Source organism: Meriones unguiculatus, chromosome 7 (assembly GCF_030254825.1).
Source record: "Meriones unguiculatus strain TT.TT164.6M chromosome 7, Bangor_MerUng_6.1, whole genome shotgun sequence".
Lineage (NCBI taxonomy): Eukaryota > Metazoa > Chordata > Mammalia > Rodentia > Muridae > Meriones > Meriones unguiculatus.
The window spans coordinates 84,474,208-84,490,053 of NC_083355.1; the positions used below are offsets into that span (position 1 = coordinate 84,474,208).

Consider the following 15,846-nt stretch of genomic DNA (forward strand, 5'->3'; position numbering starts at 1 on the left):
CGGTCCTCTCAAACTTGGATGAGGAGGAAGCTTAGCCTTGGCTTTAAGCAGGAAAGGACAGAGGGGGTGGGGGAGGGCAGGTCTTGGTGGTATGATGCTGCCTTCAGAATCCATCTTCCTGAAAAGCAGTGGCTCAACCTACCTAACTCTCTGACCCTTTAATACAGTCCCTCCTGTTGTGGTGACCGCCAACCATGAGATTATTTTCATTGCTGCTTCATAACTATAATTTTGCTATTGTTATATTTTTGTTTTCTGACGGTCTCAGCCAACACCCGTGAAAGGGGTTGTTCGAACACCAACAGGGGTCACGACCCACAGGTTGAGAACAACCGGCAGTAAAGGGTCTAGGGTACAGAATGCGGCCCAGGGACTTAGAGATGATGAGCTGGCATCTACTGCAGGTATGACCTCGTGGAAGGCTCACTGGTGTGCCCTGGGGACGCACAGTTAAACCAGCAAGGCTGGCAGAACGTTCCTCCCTGGGATAGGAGCACCCAGCTCAGGCCTTGGGGCTGAGACTAACAGATGCAGCTCAGAAGATGCTGCTCCCAGGCTAGTCTTCGGCAGGGTGGGGGAAGGGCTTGACTTACATTTTCAGGATGGAAAGAGAAAAACAGGCCAATAAATCACTCAGTATTCGCTGACAGCCTGCTGGGAGGGGCACTGAGGAAGGACTGGAGAGAGAAGCCGGAGAACTGAAATGTGTCCCATAAATCTGTTGGGTCAGTTACTCTTCGGCCACCTCTGCCCAGATCTGGCTGAGGCCCACCCAAGTAGGCAGGCGGGGAGGGGGAGGGGCAGGAGGGAAGCTGGCAGAGGGCGAGAGTAGTAGGTTTTCACTCGATGTGTAGGGCAGGATGCTGAATAATGTGAACCCCGGGCATGGTCTGTGTTGCCACGAATGAGGATGCATATGTTACATTCAGATCTGGGACCCACTAAATAGCACACCCAGAGATAACTGCAGCACTTGTTACTGCTCTAACAACGACTTTGAACTCCCCGCTTCCCGTGACAATACATCATGATGGATCCAGAGCTCGGTCCCTGCTCCCTCTGTCTTGGGAACTTTGGCAAATATGAGAAAAGCATGATTTCCTGGGACCAGGACCCAGTCACACTGTCCTTAGGGTTACTGTGGAAGAAATATGTGCCCCACTGCTTCTGTTCCATATGAGGTCCCCAGGTTTGCCAGGTTTGTTGTCTGTCCTTAACTCTCTGCAGGTGGCATCTTGATAGTCACTGGCCCCTGGGTGCTCTCTCTCTCTCTCTCTCTCTCTCTCTCTCTCTCTCTCTTTCTCTATCTCTATCTCTCTCTCTCCCGGTGTATGAGGGGGTGATGGATACTCCCAGTATAAAACTGTTGAGCTTCACAGTAAGCTGCTAAGCTAATAGCAATAATTCATTTAGAAAATGACTAAATCTTCCCTCCAAATCCTGTATTTGTTACTCTTGCTGTCGACACCACTATCAGAACTGCCAATCATATCTGAAAGCAGGGAGGGACAGGACGATTTAGGTCCTGACCCCCCTTCTCCCTGGAGAACCATGTGAGTCCGCCCCATCTCTGCTAGGACTGGATTTCTAAGGGCCCTGCCATGAGGTTCCGTCACTCCCTGGGGAAGATAGCTGGGTCTCATCACGAGGACAGGCTTCCCTTTATTATCCTTCTCCAACTTTCTTTTCTAAATGTCATCCTAGCAATCATTAATCACAGCGAATAAGAAGTTATAATTAATAGAGGCCCAAATCGTTCAAGTGGAAGATTATTCTTTTGAATTCTTGTATTTTTCTTGGAAGATGTCCTCGAGTTAATTATTTAGTATTTGGGCTTTTTTTTTTTTCTCCCGAGCTCCAGTCTTGTATCTGAAATGAATAAATTGATCACAGTCATGTGGGGGGGATGAGGGGATGGTGTGTCAATGTATGCCTGGAGACTGATGAGAAGAATCTAAACAAGGCCGGGGGCTCTGCTGCTCCCTCTGCTGGCCTTTCAGATGGGAAAAATAATAATAAGCTGCCAGGCTCAGAGCTGGGCACAAGCCAGCAAAGCTCTGCAGCGCTCCTGAAGCACTCGACAGAGAAGAGACCAGGACCTGCTGTCAGTTTTCAGGACGATAGGGTGAGAGCGGAGGACGCCTAGGGGAGCAAGTCAGCAGGGAGAAGAGGGAGCTTTCAGGTACAGGTTCTGGTGGCTGGCTGCAAGGTCCCGGAGGCCTGCCATCGTTTCTTTCAGATGGAGGCGTCTTGTACCTCCTCCGTCTCCACTGCAAACCCAGAACATTCCAAGCTCTAAACTGAGCTAGAGGACATCAGACATCAGACATCAGACACAGGAGAGGGCAGATTTGAGAGCATGAGGAGTCCTGTGCAGGGGAAGGAGGAGGGGGCGGGGCTGTCTCCAGACGTACTGGCAAGGCCAGTATCACCCAGTTTCTCTCTTGCTGCTTTGAGCATCGTATTTCCAAGTACAGTTCATATTTACATCCTGATTCCCTTGTTGGACTTGCTGGCATCAGTTATTTTTAAGAAAGGACATCGCTGTGTGTTTTTTCTCCGGGCTCAGCAACTTCCGGAGCAGTTCTGTTACGCCGTTGAGCTGTGTGTGGTTCCGTTCACATCTTCTTGGTGCTGGATTACAATTCCTGGACCACATTTCAGCTGACCTCAGTTCCCTGGTCTCGGGGATGCCCTGCGTTAAGGCATCTGAAACGGCAGTGGGAATCTGTGATGGGAAACTGGGCAGCTTCAGTGAAAGTCAGTCCTGAGCTATGCAGGGGTTAGGTCTGAGGGGCTAACAGTCATTCATTTATTCACTACCCCACCAGACATTAAAGAAGAGCAATAGGCTATAAGAGGAGCCCATGACTTTTAGGGAAAAGTATTTCACATTTCTAGATCTTTTCACATTGTGGTCCACTGTTGGCTAAAGTGGCATCGATTCTCCTCCCTGGATTGACTTTTATTTTTATATCGTCTTTGCAGTTTCCTCCTTCTTCGATGCAGTTCCGACCTTGAATGTCAGGTGGTCTTTTGATCAATAACAATGGCAGGAATGATGACATGCAGTTTGGAGTCTAGGCCTACAAAAATGAAGCAGTTCAGGACCCAGCAGGATGCCTCGCTCCGTTGGAAGAACGAAGGCCCCCTAAGAAGGATCCAACCTTCCCTGGTCTGCAGTCATAAGCTCAGCCCACTACGCAGCCTCTGCTGACTGAAGAGACAGCAGGGAGCCCAGGTGAGAACAGTTGGCCCAGGGGACCCATGGACATTGTGGTGGTTTGAATAGGAATGGCTCCCGTAGACTCATGCTTGGCCCATGGGGAGTGGCACTCTTAGGAGGTGTGGCCCAGTTGGAGCAGGTGTGGCCTTGTTGGAGAAAATGTGTCACTGTGGGGTTGGGCTTTGAGGTCTCCTATGCTCAAGCGACATCCAGTGTTGAACAGTCTTTTAACTGCTGTCTGAGTGTAAAGGTGTAGCTCTTTCAGTTCCTTCTCCAGCACCCATGTCCCCAGCATGATGATAACGGACTAAGCCTTTAGAACTGTGAGCCAACCTCGAATTAAATGTTTGTAGGAGTTTCCATGGTCACTGTATCTACTCACAGCAAAAGAAACTCTAAGACAGACATGTACCCAACAATTGTACTCTTGTAAGTCACTGTTTGGGGATGGTTTGTTTTTTATTTTATTTTTTTATTCTTTCAGTTTATTTACTTTACAACCCAAGGGTGCCTGCTCCCTCCTCTCTTCCCTGTCCTCTCTTCCCCTCCTTCCCCCTTCTCCTTTCCCTTTACCCCAGAAAAGTGGAGCCCCCCTTCACCCCCATTTAACCCTACCCAGCACATCAAGTCACATCAGGACTGAGCATATTCTCATACCCTGAGTCCAGGTAAGGCATCTCTGCCAGGAGGAAGTGATCCAAAGCAGGCGATAGAGTCCATGTTAGAAACAGCATCCCTCTCCACTCTCCAGGCACCCCATATGAAGACCAAGCCACCCATCGGCCACATGTGTGCAGGGGTCCTAGGTCCAGACCATGCCTGCTCCTTAGTTGATGTCTCAGTCTCTGAAAGCCACCATGGGACTGGGTTACTGTTTCTGTTGGTCTTCTTGTGAGGTTCTTGTCCCCTCCAGGTCCTTCCATCTTTCTCCCAACATTTCCACAGGACCCCCAGAGTTCCGCCCCACGCTTGGCTGCAAGTCCCAGTGTCTGTCTCAATCTGATGCTGGCTAGAGACTCCCAGACATCAGTGAAGTTAGGCTCTTGTCTGCAAGTACAGCAGAGCATCGTTAATAGTGTCCGTGAGGTGGGTTTCAGGTTGGGCTAATTATTGGTTGGACATTCTTGGGGATGGTTTATAATAGTGTTAAACACACACACACACACACACACACACACACACACACACACACAGGACACCAACTGGGGAGGAGAAGTGTGGCTATGACAAGAGAACCTTCATCATATTCACTTCCTGATTATGGATACTGAAGATTCAGTGCTGCTGGCAGAGCAAGCCTAGGGGATGAGGAGGCATTTTTACTTTTGCCTAAAGTAGAGCCTCGGCTGACTAGCTGGCTGAGCACACCGTTAAAGGCATTGAGAAGATGCTAAGAAGACACGTCATTCTCGGGGAGTCAGAGGAAGAAGGGACTACTTTGGGAGCCAGTGAAGAGGGGAGGCCACGTCACAGTGGGAGCACCACTGTGGGATCTGGGGAGGGAGGACCTGTGACTCTTTATCCCCCACTGGATTGTTGTTACCTCCTGTAATTGCTGACAGGAGGGTGAGAGAAACTGTTGCTGCTGAGTTCTCTGCCCTGTTGGCAGGGGAGCTCTTACATGTTTACATCAAGCCTGCTCTGTGCTCCTCGGTGTCAAGGAGCCAGGATATCACATGACCATGTCTATTGGTCATGGCTGTCTGTCTGTCCTGTGTACTGAAGTAATATTAGGGGACTCTTGGGACCATCAGTATAGGCTCATACCTCTGATATAGGCTGCCTCTAAATTGAACTTGGGTTATAGTCTATAAAGGCAGGGTTTCCCCTAAGTGGTCATCAGGGGCCCCTCTGTCAGTTTCAAAAGTAGGGACTGTTAGACAAGTAGAGTCTTTGGTCCCCTAAGCCTCCTATTTAAGGGTTAGCGGGCTAAGAATCTGCCCATTTAGCAATCTCTCCTGATGGTGTTCCAGGCATTGGAAAGCTTCCTTTTGAAGGATCCTGTCCTAGACCTTCAGGGCCCTCATGTCCACACAGACTCCAAGGCCAGGCATCAGGTACAGGGCTCCCTTAGTCCTTGACAGGGCCTGGTTTTCCATTCTACATTCCTTCTCTCCCAGTGGCTCCCCCAAATGCCACCAAACTAGAATTGCCAGAATGGGCTTTTTAAAAAAATGTGTTTCAAGGCTCCATCTGAAACTAACTAAATCAAATTCTCATAGGCTAGGACCTAGGAATAAACATATAATTCTAAAAGAGAAACAAACACAATAACAAACCCAAAAGCCCAAACAAAAGTCTCCAGTGGTCTTTGATGCTCAATTAGCTATGGGAATGACTGGGCTATCCCTGCTCCAAATCATATATAGGTGACACCCAAAGGTGACACCTTTTTAAATCAATATTCAAGGATCAGAATCTCTCACCAGCTTGCTAGTATATTTACTTGGGCTAAGTGCTTATTTTTTTCCTTCTAATTTGGGGGCGCTGTGAGTCAACTAATTTTTGAGTCTTGGGAAAGCAGAGAAGAGCAATAATCATGAACTTGTAGGAGGCCGGCTGAAACAGCATACCATCTGCAGTGAAATCAGTATAAATCCCCCAAACGGCATTGTGCTGCCAAGACAACTCTCCAAGGCCTTCCTGCCTGCCTCAGTGGAGTGCAGGCCCTGGAGAGCTTCAATTATCCTGCACACATGTGCTTTTAGGGAGCCCAGCAAGAGAAGGAGCTGGAATGCTCAGTAATGAGGTTCCCAGGGTTTCAGAATAAAGGGAAGGGCAGGTAAATGGGAACTCAGCTTGCAATTCCATTGTGGCTGTGATTGCTAATCATTATCCAATGTTTCTGTTGTGATACCTGCATTATTGACCTAATTGAAAAATAACTGATGGAGAGTGTCCTCATTAGTGACACATATCACAATTGAATATCCATTCACTTGGCAAATGTTTGTCTACCTTGCACGGAACACTAGACGGCTCAGTCGGCTTCTGTGACTTTGCTGTTTATGAGGAAGGAGATGGGAGACCAAGAAGAACGCTAAGATGGAGCTGAAGGGGGATACTAGCTTTCAAAAAAGTAAGGAGCTGTTTAGGGAGCTCATGGAGTTTCATTAGGGCCGTGAGAAAGTGGCTCTGGGGAGGGTAGATAGCACAAACCATGAGCAGGATAGGCAATTATAAGGCAGGTTTGGGAAGGCTTATGAGACTGGAGAGCTCTGAGGTTAAAGAGATGTTGATGGCAGCCCTAGACGCCTGAGGCCCCTGGAGACCTAGGCATCCTACCACCCTCTTCCGGTGCTCAGGAAAGATGCCAACAATGGCTCCTGGCCCTAAGGTCCCTTCCCAGCCTGTTCCCTACACACCCACTAATCACTTGGAGTTGGCTGATGAGGAAAGACTCTTCTACGCCCCCTCCCTCCCCTTTGGTGAGCAAAGGAATTAACATTTTAGAGACAATGGCTGGCGGGGGTGGGGGGAGAAAGGGGGAGAGAAGGTCTTTTGTTCCCACTTGAAGCTGTGTATAATCAAACATGAACCTTTGGATGATTAATCTGCAAACAGAAACTGGGAAGGGCCAGGCAAGGAAGGGGAGTGAATTAATCTGGCAAGTGAACTAGGAGACTTTTGCAATGATTCAGCTAGGATGGAGCAAGTCCATAACTAGGGCAGTGGTGACCGGCACGGAGAGGACAGAGGCAAACCACTTTCTGAGGGTAGAATTGTCAAGGTGTGGAAGCTCATGGAATACCGGGGCCTGGGAAGTAGGAGGAGTCAGTTGGCAGGAAGTTTGTGCTTTAGGGTTTGCAAAGGAAGGAGGAGGCTCAGAAGAATAGCAGCCTCCCAAGGGGCATGTGGTCAACACAGCTTTGGAAGATAGGGCTAGATATGCCCCATGGTGGGAGGTGTGCGCGTGTTGCTGGCCCCTTGCATGTGTTTTGTGTGAAGTTTGGAAGTATATAGCCAAGATCAGGGAAAAAAAAAAGAACTTGAAATGTGCCCTTGGGAATCTGTGTCCCTCCTGATGATGGGTGATGGAGGCAAACACCTAGAAAGTATAAAGAAAACAGGGGGAATGAAGGGTAGGAGGCAGAAGCCCAGAGAAGCTTTGTGTTGAGTCTTTTATAGGACAAACTGCATGCATTTATCTTCCTGGGCCTAATTGTTTCCGGCTCATTTGAAGATATCTATTTTCATACACTAAAAGTCTCCGATGATTATGGTATATTCTGACCCAACTATCCACCCGTAATTAATCAGGTTCAGGACAAGACCTGAAACTCACTCACCAGTCAGCAAAAATCAGTTGCTGATCCTTGAGGACACTGGGGATTTTTTTGGTATGCAGACACAGGCACAGAGACGTGATCCTGTAAATTCAGGAAGGAAACTCCTCCCATGTCCCAAAGCTGGCCCTGCATTATAGATGACAGGGACCAGCCTAGTTCCTGCCAGATGACCAGGCAATGTCACTAAAGCAGAAGAGGGTTTCTTTGACCCCTTGATAGAGCAGTTCCTTGGGTTGAAGATTGAAAATGAATCATCCATGAAGGCCTGACCCTCAAACCTGAATGTTCCCAGAGCCACAAGTGTCTTAGGTCCTGCATGAATGCCCTCTGTCACCCTCCATCCCCATTCAGTATTTAAGTTAAGCTATTTGATGGATCCCAAAGCAGGCTTCTCAGAAGATATCTAGAAAACTTGTAGCGATAAGTGTTTCAATGAAGTAACTCTAAAATGCCATGGTCCCATATCAGCTGCCTAAATGTCTTTGAGATCATCTTCCTGGAATCCTGTGTTGAGCCCATCATTATCTGGACTTTTCTTTGGCTCCTTCCTGGTAGTAATTCTTGTTTCTCTGGTCTCTATCTGCAGCTTCCTCCTCACTGCTGGTCCTCTGTGGAAATGTCATTCTATGACTCCTTTTGGCTACCCAGGGTCTGCCTCAGCCTCCAGCCTGTTCTTCACCTTGACTGCTGTCTCCTTTATAGAGCATCCTTGGTGTGTGTACTGCATGGCTGGTCTCCCCTTCTCTTTGGCAAGGGACACACCTGTCTTATGGTGGTAGTCAGGGCTGTTTTCTGACCATAGGAGGCATTAACCCCACTTCTCAGGAAACAAAGTCTTTACCTTTGACTCATCCACAGGCTTCACCATTCTGAGAGACAGCATCTCCACCATTCCTCTCTGACATCAGCCTATGGAAGAAGGAACAAGACTGGGTAGGTGAACCAGGAGACTAGGCAGTATTTCATCTGTGGATCCAGTGTGGTCGTAGGAGTAGCCATTGGGGCTGCAAAGAAGGCTCAGCAGTTAAATGTACCTGTTGCTCTCACAGAGGACCTGGATTTCGTTCCCAGCGTCCATACCAGCTCAGAACCACTCTTTATAACTACTGTTCAAGGGGATCCAGCACCCTCTTCTGTCCTCCACAGACGACAGGCACTCATGGTACACATGTGTCCTTGCAGGAAAAGTGCTCATACACAAAATAAAAATTGATAATTTTAAAAAAGAAAGGAAGGAAGAAAGAAAAGAAGGAAGGAAGGAAGGAAGGAAGGAAGGAAGGAAGGAAGGAAGGAAGAACTAGACCACAGATCACAATAAAATCCTCACAGGGATTTTTATATATAATTTTATATACAATTCTTATAGTAACTATAAAGTCAAAGCTGGCACAGTTACTATCTTCTTAATCTTCTTTCACAGATGGGGAAACTGAGGTACAGGCTCCCAGTGCACATAAATCCTGAGCACCAGACTGTTAGGAGCTCTGTCGCTTCAAGTGTCTGTCTCTACTTGGCTGTGACCTTGGAAGACACCTGGTTTCTATGAGGCCTGCTTCCTCGCCTGGATACCATGTCCCTCCCATTTCATTCCCCCTGTAGCCTTCCTGCTTCTCTGCTCATCTTGTCACTGTTTTTCTACAGAGTCTTGTTTTCTCGCATTTCCTCCTCTCCAGCTTTTCCTGGGCTTTGCAAAGCAGTAATTGCTTGACTACTCTGGAAGCATCAAGAAAGCAACTTGAAAAAGTACCCAGGAGGCATTTTGCTGGCTCCTCTTTCTATCAGAGGCCTGTGGAGTCGCAGCTTCTCCAGCTGTCTCCACGAGCCTTCATTAAACCAGCATTTTGATGCTAAATCAATGTTTTCTACCCCAGGTTCCCTCTGGGAGAAGAGAGGGAAGAGACTTGGGTCATGACATCCTTCATCACACTTCTTGCCTTATATCTTATCTCTGCTCCATTCAGCAGATGAGTCTCAACCCACCGTGGGACTTGGCTAGAACAGAGGTTAGAATCCAGGGCTCCCCTTGGCCATCAAACGATTTCTCTTTTCCTGGAATATCCAGTGGCAGAAAGTATGTTGGTTTTGATTCTTGATGTGTTGCCATTTATAGGCAATTGAAGTTCTGAGCTCCCGGTACCCTAGAGAGACAAACAGACCCACGGGTTGGTCATAGGGGCCAAACACCGCAGTGCAGGCAGGATGTCCTCTGATCCCGTTCTATCATGTGTGGTCAAACAACCTGACAGGGACTCTGGTGGGCTCTGGCCAGGGTGCTGAAGGACAGAGTTAAAAGGAGGCTGTCTTTGACTTTTCTGCAAAGCACAACACAGCAGCCTTGCCAGAGCAGTGCCGCAGAAGCCTGCTGAGTATTAATAGCAACAGCTAACATTTATGGAGCATTTACAGCGTACCAGCTGCCATGCTGAGCACAGTTTAATCCTCGCTATGACCCTTGGAAGGAGGTGTTATTATCACTGCAACTCTTTGTAGCTTAGGGACCCTAAGACTGACCCTAAGATGGTTGAGCTACTTGCCTGAGATACACTGCCAGTGCTTGGCTCCCAACACCAAACAAATCTCACATTCTTACCTGCTGCATTCTGCATTTGCCTCTTCATATATCTTCTTGCTAAGGACCCTCACAGTGCAAGACCAGGTGCAAGACCTAAGGACACCGTTTACAGGCTGCTTTGGCTCGCCCTCCATGTGGGTCTGTACCGCTGACACCTTCAATCCCAGGCCAGTGTCTTAATAGCTTAGTAGTCTCAGAAGCTCTGCCATCAGTCTGTCTAGGAGATACAGAGCCAGGGTGGGACTTCCTGTTGCTCCCACAAGAGCATTCAGGACACCAGCGTGCGGATGTTAGCATGCGTGGCACCCCGGCCCTCTGCAAGTAGGGTGATTTCTCTTGGCAGGTAGTCTTTTCAGGAGGTGACCCAGCACACAGGGAGATGATTCAAGGGGCATTTCCATCAATAAATAACTGAGCTCTCCCTCCCCTCCCCTCTCCTCTCTTCCTTACTTCCCCCTTCTCTCGTTTTCTATCCAGATCTTTCTCCTTGATTGATTTAGACTTCAGAAAACTTAAAATCTTTACTGGAGGAGGTACAAGGATGTTCTTGTCCCCCAAATTTTATTTTCTCTATGTTCTTCCTTAGACCCCCATACTGTAGGCATCACGGGTCTGCTATGAAAACTATGGGAAGATTTCTGAGATTAATTTTACCTCATAGTAATGCATTCAAACTTCTGCCCTCCAAAGGAGAAATTGAAAGTGTGGTGGATTTGGAGACAGGAAAACCGACTGCCAGCTCAACTTGGCCGCAGGGAGTGCCAGGGACTGAGTGCAATGTCTTCCCATTCTATTTCCTGTCCCACCTTCTTGGTGACTACACAGAATATACTTCTGCCTGGGGCAATGGAAATTGGAGATGGGGACTAGAACTGTTTCCAGTGCTTCCTACCAGGCAGCTGAGGCTCAGCACCAAGCCTCCCTCAGCCAACCCTAGCAGAGTCCTGAAACAATGGGAACAGAGATGGAGACCCAGGTGAGCGTGCTGGTCTCTCCAGGAGCCTTTTGACACTTGGAAGCCCGATGCTCTATATTGTTCAAGGCACGGTTCCATACTCCCCAGAGACATGGAGAGGATTCTGTAAATTCCCCTCTGGGAAAGTGTTGGCCACCTCGAGAGCTGGAACTCCAGGTCTAATGCGAGTCCTTGAACTGTCTTAGTGTTTCAGAACACTAAGAAATTGTACTAATAGCAAATGTGCTACCCCAAACGTTAACTTTCTTTGCTTTTGGGAGTAAGAATGATGTTACCGTTTTTGGCTGACTGAAAAACAGATAGGCGTCCATCTAGACTCCTTTTGCTTTTGAGTAGTTCTCACTAAGTAGCTCAGGCTGGCCCTGAACTCTGTGATCTGCCGGCTCCTTTCTGGGTGAGAAAGCACCCAGGGAGCACCTCAGGGGGCAGTTGTCTACATTTGAATTATGTAGAGAAAGGGTGAGAGCATACTCTTATTTGTCTATCATTTAAACCCTGTCCTGTTGTATAGTACATTGGAAGTGATTGAACTAACTGCTTACTTCTTTTTTTTTTTTTAATTGTAGAAAACCTTTCACAACACTGAGTGAGTGTCTAGAGGTAAAACCCAAAGTAAGATGTATAAGGAGAGGAAGCCAGGAGCCTCTTGTAGATAATTGTCTTTCATCTCAAGGGCAGGTGGGAGTGGGGGAGCCAGCAGAGAACACCTGAAGGCCACTCAGTAAAAGGGGAGACCCAAACTCCCTTCCCAGACACCCTCTGAGGTGAAGGCAGTAATGGCTTTTCTCTGCTCACTCACGAGACTGTTCTGCGCGCTGTGTTCACCTGGGTTCTTGTCTACTGTTCGATGCTTTTCAGGACTGACACACCCTCACCTCTCCTCTCCTGTGGACAGCTTGATCCTCTGAGTGATGGGTGATCAGGCACTTAATGCAGGGATATCTCATTTTTATGTAATGTCCTATTTCCAAAAAATGCTTTATGTGGTCTTCACTGTGTGGGAACGTCATTGATCAGGTGAGTTAAATGAGAAGATGTTGATACCTTCATTCTACAAATGAAGACACCCTGTGGGGCTCTTGGTGAGGCCGAGAGGCTTGTGGCTGATACCAGTGGGCAGCTGTTGTAATTGGAATAGCAGTGCTAGTGTCTTGTTTTCTCTCCACTGTTCTATATGCTGCTGTCTAGATAGTCCAGATGTGGTGGCTTTTTTTTTTTTTTAAATGACGTTGCTTTGCATCAATAAACCACAATAGGGACGTTTCTCATGGGCCTCTGGTGAGTTCCGAATCAGTGAGGAGCTCATGCAGACAGCAGTGAAAGTCTGGCTGAGGTTTCTTGCTTACACTTTTTTTCTTCCAAATGATGCTCAGGACTGGGGAGCCTTCTTGACTTTAGGTTCTCCTTCTGCTACGAGGGCAGACAAATATAGATGTCATCCTGGAGAGAGTGGTCTGCAGACACAGAGAAATGAGAAGCAGCTAAAAGAAAGCAGCCTCCTTTTGCCTCCCGAACTCCATCTGCTTGTCAAGGTTTGTGGTTCCTGCGCGCTCTCTCTAGTCTCTATCCTACCATTCACCATAAGCTTGAGTTCTGGGTTCATCAAGGTGACAGCTTCTACCCACAGGCCCACTGACACCTGCTTGGCACCTTCTTGGTGCCCTGGGTTAGGTCTCAAACCCAGCTTACTGAGGTGCCTATTAACATATCAAAGCTGATGCTGGCCACCAGGTTCTCCCTGTGTCCCTCAGTCCCTACCGGTTGGGTCCTCCTGGCTGGCATCCCCCATCCCTACCCTGAACTAGGGGCTGGGCTACCCTTCCCCCAGCTGTTCTTCCCTACATAACCCAGCCATTTTGCCCTGCCCTCACATGGCCCAGCTCAGCCTGGCCATGTTCACTCTGGACTCCCTCGGACGTCTCTGCCTACGGATACGCTCTCCCTCAGATCTACAATAAACCTTCTCTTCCACCATACCTATGAAGAATCAGGTTCTCCTTTTATTTTTTTTTCTTTTTCTTTTCTTTCTTTCTTTTTTCATTCAACCCGCAAGGAGGGAGTTGGCTGGTGTTCTGTATAACTTGTAAGTTCACATCCTGTCACCCTCAGGACATAAAGCTGTTTCACCAGCTGACAGGAGGATGTTCGTCGCTCCTTTAGCTTGGATGCTGAGTCTCAGTCCCTGGTGCCCAGCACCCCTGGGATGCCAAGGAAGGAATTGCTTCATTGTGAACCAGTCAAGTAGATAGACGGTGGAGACATCTGCTCTGGAAGCACATTTCTCACAGCGAACAACATTTGCATGCTCGTGCCTGCAGATATCGTCAAGGCCTTTGCGAAGTTAAACACTGCCTCTGCTTCTCTGGCTTCCCCCTTGGCCAGTACCTGGGTACTCCTTGGGTCAAGGAGTTCAGCTCAGGGAGTGTCCCTCTCCTCTTCTCTGCCCTCTGAGGGTAAGATGTTCCCTTCAGAACCTCACAAACAAACCCAGGTTTTAAGCTGACTCTGATCCAGTGGTCCCTGCAGTTTTCTGCTTCTCGTGAGCCTACACACAAGATACAGTTCGCTGTATAGATATAGTACTGTGCCCTTTGTGCAAGCCCCCCCCCTTCGTCTCGATACTTCTGTATTGTCTCCCTCAGAAGACATACTTCTGGCCGAGTCATCCGTGCCCATGTGTTTAGAGGCACACATGGCAAGGAACGCTAAGGCATGTCTCTGTAGAAGGTTAGGAGCATAAGGAGGTAAGTTTGTGGGTATATATTAGTTAGATGTATTATCTAAGTGGGGGGTGGTGCCGCCTGTGCGGGCAGAAAGGGGAGAGTGGGAGGTGTAGTGAAGCTAAAAGGACGCGTAGGGCTCTTCCTGATCTGCCACTTGCCCTTTCTCCCACAAGCTCACGTGCCTTCCTCTCCGGCAGACGTGGTTCTGGCAAAGAAGAGAGATGAGTGGTAGAAAGGCTGTTCTGAGAAGGCACCACCCCAAAGCTGCAGAGCACCCACAGAGTAGGCTTCAAGAAGTTCACCCCCCAGAGACTCAGAGAAATCCAGAAACTTTCAGCGGGACAAATGGAGACCCCAGATGTGCACCTTGATGCCAAACTCAGCAGAGCATTTGGATCAAAGGAATAAGGAAAGTTTCATAGGACATCCAAGCACACATGTCGTGAAACCACAAGGAGGATGCGGATTCGCCATAGGAGTTTTATATTTTGTCCTTGTTAACATGTTAAAAGAAAAATCTAGACAATGTGGATGAAAACTCACTGCTGAATGTTAAATAAAGTTACAGACCTAAAGAGAAATGTTCATGGTGTGTGACAGTTTGGGAGAAGGAAGGAAGGGAAGGAAAGAGGGAGTTACAGAGTGAAGGAGGGAGGATGGGATAGGGAGGAAAGATGAGGAATCATCCAGTGATTTATGGTCTTTTAAGCAAAATTCTATGAATGTATACTACAAAGAAATTAATATCAAGCACAGTTAAAGACAAGGAGTCTGGTGTGTATCATGGACATTGGGAAACGTCTGACGAATGGATGGACGCTGAATGGTGTTCCCTGTGTGATGCGTTCATAGATTTAGATTTTCAAGGAGCTATTTATTTGTTGGTCTACAGCAGTGCCTGCAGTGCGTTCTCCCAGCCACACTCACCAATTCTCTTTGGCTCAGGAGCAGGATGATCTGATTAAAAGTCTACTTACTCTTCAGTTATCCTATTCACTGACCAGAGTAACTGGGGTGACACTCAGGAAGGAAACAACAGGGAACTGTCCCTGTGTGCTAAATTAGCACGGGGTGTCTGTGTGTGTGTGCAGCTGGGGAATCTGTGTTTTAACAAGCATCCCAGGGGAGTTTTACGCTTATTGAAGCTTCAGATCCATTGCTCTAGGCATCCTTAGCTGCCAAAGCGATGTTCCGTCTTTTACAATTAACTCTGCTCAAACAAGGCGACACAAAGAAGGATTCATTATTTATAATATTTAAAAGAAAAACAAACTCCATTGTCCGACCTTTCTTTGTTTCAGTGCCAGCATCTTAAAAAAAAAACCCAATTTGTGTGAACTTTCTAATGTATAGCCAGAAGTCCCATGAATCCATCAAACTTGGCAGGAACTAAGTCAAACGACTCCATACCTCTTGCATGGCAGCTTTGTGTAATGCTGACCCGCCCAGGGGCAAGAGCTTTAAGTCTTTTCTCATCCCAAAACAAATTTCACAAAAAACAAAGTCAACAAATATATCAAACATAAACGAGCACGGAGGATAATATAACAGTTGCTAAGATTTTGCTTCGAAGCTTTGTCCGGTCTTAACATTTCGCTGCACATTTCTCAAATATATTTCTTCATAAATAAAGCATTAGAGGAAAATTTATGTAGACATCTCCAGCCCATTCCTCTTCTCTCCTTCCCCAAAGAGACCACTGGGCTGAATTCACTCATTTTATTCCCACACATATTTATATTTATCGTACAGTGCATGGATACACACTTTGCTTAGACATGGTTTTAGCCTTATAGGAATGGCATTATACAGTTGGCGTTTCTCTCTTTGCAGATAGGTGGGTTTTGCTCAGTGCTGTGCTGTGTTGACCTGTGTAACTCAAGCTCATTTTAACTGTTATATACTGTGGCAGAGTGTGGCCTGGGGGGGTATAGAGTGATCATATAGTGCGCTGTCTGAAGGAAGCATCGTTTTCAAATGCGTGCTTTTAAAGATAAAAACAGAATTACCTTCATTTTGCAAACTACTGTGAACAAGGCTGAGATGAAGCCTTTAGAGAA

The 15,846-nt window shown here is 47.5% G+C and overlaps 1 long non-coding RNA gene across 1 annotated transcript; it reads left to right on the forward strand.

Annotated features, from left to right (window-relative positions):
* Positions 1–1,993: 1,993 nt before the first annotated feature.
* Positions 1,994–14,351, forward strand: LOC132655260 (uncharacterized). Its single transcript, XR_009593008.1, has 5 exons — positions 1,994–2,125; positions 2,989–3,241; positions 12,437–12,595; positions 13,173–13,807; positions 13,960–14,351. It is a non-coding gene; the product is annotated as an uncharacterized LOC132655260 (long non-coding RNA).
* Positions 14,352–15,846: the final 1,495 nt, after the last annotated feature.